The 9767-nt window shown below is 45.2% G+C and overlaps 1 protein-coding gene across 4 annotated transcripts in view; it reads right to left on the reverse strand.

The window, feature by feature from the left end:
* The window catches only part of LOC114885786 (protein VAC14 homolog), a 69146-nt gene extending 61416 nt beyond the window's left edge, over positions 1 to 7730 (reverse strand). Inside the window, exon 1 of one of the 4 annotated variants that reach the window (XR_003791186.1) lies at positions 7383 to 7632. The gene's annotated coding sequence lies outside the window, so the exon portion shown is untranslated. Of the gene's footprint in view, positions 1 to 7382 lie in introns of all 4 variants that reach the window. The other 3 variants (XR_003791185.1, XM_029206094.1, XM_029206075.1) reach the window with 3 other exon arrangements.
* Between the last annotated feature and the right edge of the window lie 2037 nt (positions 7731 to 9767).

Here is a 9767-nt window from a genome sequence, read left to right on the forward strand (position 1 = left end):
GAACGTGAAATCAAGAAAACACTCCCATTTACCATTGCAACAAAAAGAATAAAATATCTAGGACTAAACCAACCTAAGGAGACAAAAGACCTGTATGCAGAAAATTATAAGACACTGATGAAAGAAATTAAAGAAGATACAAATAGATGGAGAGATATACCATGTTCTTGGATTGGAAGAATCAACATTGTGAAAATGACTCTACTACCCAAAGCAATCTAAAGATTCAATGCAATCCCTATCAAACTACCACTGGCATTTTTCACAGAACTAGAACAAAAAATTTCACAATTTGTATGGAAACACAAAAGACCCCGAATAGCCAAAGCAATCTTGAGAACGAAAAACGGAGCTGGAGGAATCATGCTCCCTGACTTCAGACTATACTACAAAGCTACAGTAATCAAGATAGTATGGTACTGGCACAAAAACAGAAAGATAGATCAATGGAACAGGATAGAAAGCCCAGAGATAAACCCACGCACATATGGTCACCTTATCTTTGATAAAGGAGGCAGGAATGTACAGTGGAGAAAGGACAGCCTCTTCAATAAGTGGTGCTGGGAAAACTGGACAGGTACATGTAAAAGTATGAGATTAGATCACTCCCTAACACCATACACAAAAATAAGCTCAAAATGGATCAAAGACCTAAATGTAAGGCCAGAAACTGTCAAACTCTTAGAGGAAAACATAGGCAGAACACTCTATGACATAAATCACAGCAAGATCCTTTTTGACCCACCTCCTAGAGAAATGGAAATAAAAACAAAAATAAACAAATGGAACCTAATGAAACTTCAAAGCTTTTGCACAGCAAAGGAAACCATAAACAAGACCAAAAGACAACCCTCAGAATGGGAGAAAATATTTGCAAATGAAGCAACTGACAAAGGATTAATCTCCAAAATTTACAAGCAGCTCATGCAGCTCAATAACAAAAACATAAACAACCCAATCCAAAGATGGGCAGAAGACCTAAATAGACATTTCTCCAAAGAAGATATACAGACTGCCAACAAACACATGAAAGAATGCTCAACATCATTAATCATTAGAGAAATGCAAATCAAAACTACAATGAGATATCATCTCACACCAGTCAGAATGGCCATTATCAAAAAATCTAGAAACAATAAATGCTGGAGAGGGTGTGGAGAAAAGGGAACACTCCTGCACTGCTGGTGGGAATGTGAATTGGTTCAGCCACTATGGAGAACAGTATGGAGGTTCCTTAAAAAATTACAAATAGAACTACCATATGACCCAGCAATCCCACTACTGGGCATATACCCTGAGAAAACCATAATTCAAAAAGAGTCATGTACCAAAATGTTCACTGCAGCTCTATTTACAATAGCCCAGAGATGGAAACAACCTAAGTGCCCATCATCGGATGAATGGATAAAGATGTGGCACATATATACAATGGAATATTACTCAGCCATAAAACGAAACGAAATTGAGCTATTTGTAATGAGGTGGATAGACCTAGAGTCTGTCATACAGAGTGAAGTAAGTCAGAAAGAGAAAGACAAATACCGTATGCTAACACATATATATGGAATTTAAGAAAAAAAATGTCATGAAGAACCTAGGGGTAAGACAGGAATAAAGACACAGACCTACTGGAGAACGGACTGGAGGATATGGGGAGGGGGAAGGGTGAGCTGTGACAAAGCGCGAGAGAGGCATGGACATATATACACTACCAAACATACGGTAGATAGCTAGTGGGAAGCAGCCGCATAGCACAGGGAGATCGGCTCCATGCTTTGTGACCGCCTGGAGGGGTGGGAGGGAGGGAGACGCAAGAGGGAAGAGATATGGGAACATATGTATATGTATAACTGATTCACTTTGTTATAAAGCAGAAACTAACACACCATTGTAAAGCAATTATACCCCAATAAAGATGTTAAAAAAAAAAAAAAAGAATGGCCATGATTAAAAACTACAAATAACAAATTCTGGAGAGGGTGTGGAAATAAGGTAACCCTCCTGCACTGTTGGTGGGAATGTAAGTTGGTGCAGCCACTGTGGAAAAACAGTATGGAGGTTCTCAGAAAACTGAAAGTAGAACTACCATATGATCCAGCAATCCCATTCCCTGGCATAAATCCAGACAAAATTCTAATCTGCACCCATATGTTCATAGGAGCACTATTCACAATAGCCAAGACATGGAAACAACCTAAATGTCCATCCACAGATGAATGGATAAAGAAGATGTGGTACATATATACCATGGAATAATACTCAGCCATAAAAAAGAACGAAATAATGCCATTTGCAGCAACATGGATGCGACTAGAGATTATCATACTAAGTGAAGTCAGAAAGAGAAAGACAAATACCATATGATATCACTTATATGTGGAATCTAAAACATGACACAATGAACCTATCTACGAAAAGGAAAGAGACTCAGGGACACAGAGAACAGACTTGTGGTTGCCGAGGGGGGGAGGGGTGGGAGAGGGATGGAGTGGAAGGTTGGAATTAGCAGATGTAAACTATTATTTACGAAATGGATAAACAACAAGATCCAACTGTATAGTGCAGAGGACTATATTCAGTGTCCTATGATAAACCATAGGATATTTACAAAAAAGAATATTTAAAAAATATTTTTAAAAGAATATTAAAAAAAGAATGTATATTTTTGTGTAACTGAATCACTTTGCTGCACAGCAGAAATGAACACAACACTGTAAATCAACTACACTTCAATAAAATAAATTTTAAAAAAAGCAACACCCCCACCCCCAAAATAAAACAAACAAAAAAAGACAATAGCAAAATCACGCTTACCTCAAACAATGACAACATGCCAACCCTCCCACAAGAGAGGGAGGAAAAAAAATATTATTAAAAAAAATACCCTGGGATCCAGGCCAAACCAAACAGGTCTGCGGGCAGGACACAGCCCCTCGCTGCCAGTCTGTGACCCCTGAATGAGGCAATCTGCCGGGTGGAATTCTGACCCACACTCCGAAATCTGCCTGAAGTCACTTGGTAATAAACAGTGTCTCCCTACAGAGGTGGCAGGCTCCAAAAGGCCAGGTCAAACTCAGCAGTTCAACCCTGATCTGATCACAGAGCCCCAGGGATCCCGGCTCCCCACGCCACCCGCCCCACCCTGCCTTCCCCAGCAGGCAGGGACTCATCCCTCAGGAGCTCTGATCCTGGAGCCCCTCCTTGGGCTTCGGTGTTCTCAGGGCGCAGGGCCTGGGCACCTCCATTTGCTGGCTTTGGGAACTCAAAGTTCAGGAACACCAGAGACTTGCCAGTGAGCCCATCCCTGGTCACCACGAAGGGCATCATCTCTCCCAGCCTGCAGTGAGGGCCCTGTCACCGCAGCGAGGGAGCACCCACCACACTTATCAGAATGCCTGCTGGCGTTTCTCCCCCACGCTAGACTCTCCCGGAGAGCAGGGCCTGGGGTCTCACCATCCCTGTCCTCGGGACTCATCAGGGACTATAACCCCTGACACCCAGGGCCCCCGAAAAACCTGCCACACCCATTCTAAAATCTTAGCCTCAGGGCCTTATCCTTGAGAAAGCTGTGTGGGCGTGTTGGGGCCAGGCTGTGGGGTAAAGGCTCTCCAGGACTGTGCACAACAGGCTCACACATTTAGCCATCAGATCCTGGTCACTTAACACAGCCCGGTCTTGAGAGTCTAGAGTCTGGGGTCCTTCAGTCGAGCCAAGCATCCGTCTCTGCGTTTTTAGTGTCTGAGAGGCCTGTCATCAAGATAAAACACCCTCCTCTTATTAGGAGTTTTAATCCCTCACTCCAGCACCCCATGCAGTACTGGTTCTGCCACTCGAGCAGAGATGGTTTCCAGAAAACAGAAAGTGGCAGTTAAAACTACCATGGGGGTGTTCAAGTATGAAACTTATTAAGTATATGTTCTGCTTTCGGAAGGGAAAACGATTCATGTAGTGGGGAAGCCTTTTGAGACAGAAGAACCTGAGTTTTTAGATCCAGGTTCTAGCTCTGAAAGCTTGGGATGATTCCTTACCCTCAAGGAGCCTCTGTTTCCTCATCTGTGAAATGGGGTAACACTACCTAGCTCATAGGGCAGCTGCACAAAATAAATGAGATGAGGGATGTACAAGGGCCAAATCCTCCTCCCCGCAAATAAGGCAGACAGCGTTTTACACGTGATCACTTTTTAAAATGATCAATGGTATGGACTGAATTGTTCCACCCTGCCCCCTAATTCATACAACCCTGGTGGCAGTATTTGGAGAGAGGGCCTATAGGGAAGTAATTAAGGTTAAGTGAGGTCATATAGGTGTGGCCCTGATCCAATAGGATCAGTGTCCTTATAAGCAGAGACACTAGAAAGCTCCCAGGTGAAGCACAAGTCCCTCTGCCCCTGATATCAAACAGGACACTCCTCATCCCAAACATGTCTGAAGAAGGCTCCAAACTGAGTGTAGAGTCTTCTAGGCCAGTGCTCCTCCAACTCTAATGTGCACCAGGGATCATGTTAAATACGCAGATTCTGATCCATAGGTTTGGGGTGAGGCTGGAGAATCTGTTCCTAGCAAGTCCCCAGGGGATCCTGATGCTGCTGGTCTGCGGGCTACACTTTTGAGTAGCGAGGTCCTTAGACTGCAATGTTATTTCCCTGCCAAAAATGTATGAACATTCATTCATTTAGATGCCAACCGTCAAATGCTGCCAGGCACTGTGCTAAATGCTGAGGATAAATAAAACAGGGTCTCTGCTCTTAAGGAGTTTATAGTCCAGTGAAGGCCCTAAGGGGTTTCCCTGATTCCACAAGCCAAGGGCAATGTCAAACACAAAATGGGGCTTCCCTGGTGGCGCAGTGGTTAAGAATCTGCCTGCTAATATGCAGGGGACACGGGTTCGAGCCCTGGTCTGGGAAGATCCCACATGCCGTGGAGCAACTAGGCCCGTGAGCCACAATTACTGAGCCTGCGTGTCTGAAGCCTGTGCTCTGCAACAAGAGAGGCCGTGATAGTCAGAGGCCCACGCACAGCGATGAAGAGTGGCCCCCGCTTGCCGCAATTAGAGAAAGCCCTCGCACAGAAACGAAGAGCCAACACAGCCATAAATAAATAAAATTTAAAAAAAAATGATCCATGCTTTTAAAAAAAAAAAACACACACACAAAATGAACCCCATTAAAGACAAAGCCCTTCCAGAACAGCCTGCAGAGTGAGAGCACTTACACAAGATGTGTTGGAGGCAACAATAATGCTGAGATGAACACCTCTATTCAAGGACTCAACCGATGACTCAAGCTATGATAAAACTGAACATTCCTGAGAAACAGAGTGGGTGATGGACAAAACAGGTGTCACTGTAGCATCAGCTGGTAAAACCACGGATATGGAGCCAAGCCTATACATCAGCTCTGGGTCTCCTACTCATTATAGCAATACTTATCATTACGACTTGCTGGCACTGGTGAGAGTCAGGGTAACCACCACTAGTGGTGGGAAAAGAGAGCATTCAAGAAAGTGGTGCTTGATGAGAGAAGCAGCTAGGTGGTTCTGGACATACTGGATGTTAGGGCTGAATGTGAGGGTCCTCTTAGCAAAATCCAAACCATTTAGCCGAGGAGGAAACTAAAACCCAAAGCAGTTAAAGCAGTGGTTCTCAACCGGGGTGACTCCATCCCCACGGGACATTAGGCAGTGTTTCTGGAGAGATTTTTGGTTGTACAACTGATGGAAAGCTACTGGTGTCTAGTGGACAGAGACCTGGGATGCTGCTAAAAATCCTATAATGCACAGGACAGCCCACCACAACCAAGAATTATCTGTCCCAAAATGTCAACATTGCTGAGATTAAGAAACCCTGAGTTAAGGAATTTGCTGGAGGTCAAAGAATGTCACACCACAGACTAGATTAGAGGGGTCCAAGAGAGCATTCGGTAGTGCCGGAAATGTTCTAAACTCTACACTGTCCATTATGGTATCTGACAGCCACATGTGGCTACTGAATATGTCAGATATGGGTAGTGTGACTGAAGAACTCGATTTAAATTTTTTATTTTGTCTTTAATAATTTAAATGTAAACAGCCAAGCATGGCCAGTGGCTACCCTACTGGACAGGGCAGGACTACAGTCCGTATTTCCTGACGCCCAGACTGGCATTCTTTCAGTTTCACAGCCTGCTCTTTTCCACTCTTCTGAAATGACCCACCCACCAGACTTTATCACAACGATTTGGCTGGAAAAAATACAAAAGTAAGATAACAGCAGACAAATCTTAATAAAATGTTCACAAACATCTTGTTTTGTAGATTGCGAAAAATAACAAAACGTCAGATCGTGGTTACACACGTACAGTGGTCCCCCGTCATCCGAGGTTTCAGTTACCAGTGGTCAACTGCAGGTCCAAAATATTAAATGGAAAATTCCAGAAATAAACAATTTCTAAGTTTTAAACTATATGCTGTTCTGAGTGGTGAGATGAAATCTCCTGCTGTCCCACCAGAACATGAATCATCCGTTTCTCCAGCACATCTATGCTGTATATGATATCTACCCATCTAGTAGGGTTATCAGATCGACTGTCGGTATCGCAGTGCTTATGTTCAAATAGCCCTTATTTTACTTAATAATGGCCCTAAAGTGCAAGGCTAGTGATGCTGGCCATTGGGATATTCTCTTACTGTGCCTAATTTATAAATTAAACTCTATCATACATATGTATGTATAGGAAAAAACAGTATATATAGAGTTTGCTACCATGCAAGGTTTCAGGCATCCACTGGGTGTCTGGGGACGTATCTCCCACAGATAAGAGGGTCCTACTGAACACGTAATAAGACTGCAGAAACAAGAAAGGTCAAATTATTCCTACTTCCGCTTGCAGGGAAGCGTGATATGACAGAGGTAAAACAAACAGCCCTCTGAGCCTTGAGGTTTTGGCTTATTTCTCCACTTGGTCAACTAACTATCCCTTTCACTTCTCAGAAGCTGGGTAAGAAATGAGGCAGGTCAACATCCTTAGCAAATTCTCACGCTTCCCATCTCCCTCGCATCAGAGGCCAGTCTCTGATTTGCTCGTTTTGATGGAGACCACACTGAGGACGCACCATGTGCCAGGCACTGTGTTAAGCACCAGATATACGTTACGGCGCTTCATTCTCACCGCAGCCCTTTGGGGTATCAGTAGGTTAAAGAACTTGGCCCACGTCACAGAGTCAGAAGCAAAGCTGGGACTGCCAATCTCCTGCTCTTAAGCACGGCCCTAAGGGCCTGAAACCTGGAGTAGCAACACTGGCTGCAAAGGCGTGAGGAGCTGCCCGGAGGAGCGGGACCCCTGCAGAACCAGGAAGGAGTCCCGGCTCCGCTCTCCACGCCTATCCCGGGTGCCCGCGGCTCTTACCTGTCTATCTCCAGCGCTGCCACCTTCAGCTTTCGTGGAGCTTGTCATTCAGGGCGCGCATGGTGTTGGGCGTAAGCGGCGCGAAATCCTTCCCGGGGTTCATGGTGGCAGCTCGGGGCGTTCCCCGGAGCCCCGCGACTCCTCAGCCCGCGGCAGCCCGGGCCGCGCCGGGGCTAGGGGAGTCTGCGGCTCCGCGCTGCCTCCGGCGCCGGCTCACGGACCACGCCGCCCCGGGCCGCCTGTCTCGCTCCGCCGCCGCCGCCGCCGCCGCGCGCCGCCTCGGAACCAGGGCCAGCTCCCCGTCTCCGCACACCTGCCCTCGACCGCCCAAGCGGTCAGGAGTCCCACTTGGCACCCGCACCGCAGTTCTTAAAGGGTAACAGCCATGTTACTTGAATCAGGTGACTCTGCAGCAGCTTCCGCCTTCCGCCGCTAGGACCCGCCCCTCTCCAGCCACGCTCCCGCACGCACCTGCAGGGTGTTTGGCCACGCCCCACAACGCTTCACCTTCTACTCTCACACTCCAGCTTTCGACCCCAACAGCCTGAGTCTGGTTTGAGACCTGCTTAATTGGGCCTGTATTACATGCAGTCAACTGCCCGCACGTGGTAGGCTTGGCACTTGGTGGGCTTCTGTAGATGTTGGTGAGAACGAAGCCTGACTCGCTTAGGATAATTTATTCTATACTTACTGAATCTGCTAGTTCATTCACTACTTAGTCACCAGTCAATATCTCATATGCCAAAGTTTCCCGCATTGGAGTAACACCATCTTGATTTTCGCTATGTCCTAGCCACTTGTACTGTTATTTTAAAAGTACTTTCTAATCAACTCACTTTAAAAAAATCTTAAATTCATTCTTTAGCCTTGCTTATGCCTTAAAATCATGGGTTTGAGTAGTGACATATTTTTCTAAAACATATAAATTGCAATTAAAAACAGAACTATCTGCCTACCACCTAAAATCTCAGGTACTAACAGTGGCTGTCACCCCACCATTTGGGACTCAGGATGTGTTTATCATGCTCTGATACCTTGCAGGGCTGGGTTACAGACAGCAGAAGCCCCAAATGTGTTGATTGCGGGTCTCCAGGTGGATCCACTATAAAGCAGCCCCTCCAAGTGCTTTGAAGTTTCACACTAAGTGGTGGAACAGAAGTTGAAGCTGTGTGATAAAAAGCACTTTATGGATGCAGTGTGGCTAAAGATACAGCAACAGGGAGATGCATCAGAGTTCCTTATCGCAAGCTTTCATAGTGAACAGGGACTTAGGACAAGGCTATAATACCACAGTGGAACCCAATGAGGATTAATATTGTTAAAAAACAAAATTCAGCTGAGTAAATTTGAGGATCTAATTGGCTTTATTCAACAATTCATGACTCTGGCAGCATCCCATCTAGCAGACAGGAGCTTCAAGGAGCTCAACAGAATGGAAGGCTTTTATAGATTGTTTCAGGCATGTCACCTTCCTTTGGGGAAGGGGGGTGTTTATCATGCAGATTACTTCACCAGAGCTGATCAGGTAATTCCAGATTAACTAGTTAAAGGTCATATTGCTGGGAGAAGCTGAAACTACAAGTAGGTTAGATATTAAGTCTTGGTTTGCTGACGTGAGTTTAGCACAAGTGAATCAATTTGGGGCCTGTTTCTTTTTTTTAACAATATGAAATAACACTGGTCGTACTTTTTTCTAATGAGTGAAAAGCAGTCCTGTAAAGCTTATAACAGTCTTGAAAATGGAGTGTTATCCTCAATCAACAGATCAGAATCTATGGGACACAAGTGAGGGGCTATGGTACCTAGGATTCGAAGATGGTCCCTAAGATTCCCACCCTTTTTGCTATACCCCCTGGGCAATCCCCTCCCTTCAACTGTGATTAAGTCTTGTAAATATGATGGACTGTCATTCTAACAATTGTCATGTCATATAGCAGAAGATATTTTGCGGATCTAATTAATGTCCCTAATCAGTTGACTTTGAGTTACTAAAAAGGGAGATTATCCTGGGTGGGCCTGACCCAATCAGCAGAGGCCTTAAAAGAAGTTAGGAGAGATTTTAAATGGGAGAGATATTCTTCTGCTGGCCCTGAGGAGTCGATAATAACAACAGTGAACTGTCTATGATGGATCACTTGCTAAGGACCTGAGAGTGGTCTTTCGTTGCTAAAATTGGTCCCCTGTTGTCAGTTGCCAAGAAAATGATACGTCAGTGAAATGGCTGCCAGGGAATGAATGTTGTCAACACACTGAGGGAGTTCGGAAGATAATCTTTCCCCAGTTCAGCCTCCCGATGAGGACGCGGCTGGCTGGCATGTTGATTTCAGCCTGTGGGAGCCTGAACCAAGAGCCCAATTTAGTACCTTTTGGACTCCTGACCCACGG

The sequence above is a fragment of the Monodon monoceros genome, unplaced genomic scaffold (genome assembly GCF_005190385.1).
Source record: "Monodon monoceros isolate NGI ecotype Baffin Bay Population unplaced genomic scaffold, NGI_Narwhal_1 Super_Scaffold_10, whole genome shotgun sequence".
In the NCBI taxonomy this organism is placed as follows: Eukaryota; Metazoa; Chordata; class Mammalia; order Artiodactyla; family Monodontidae; genus Monodon; species Monodon monoceros.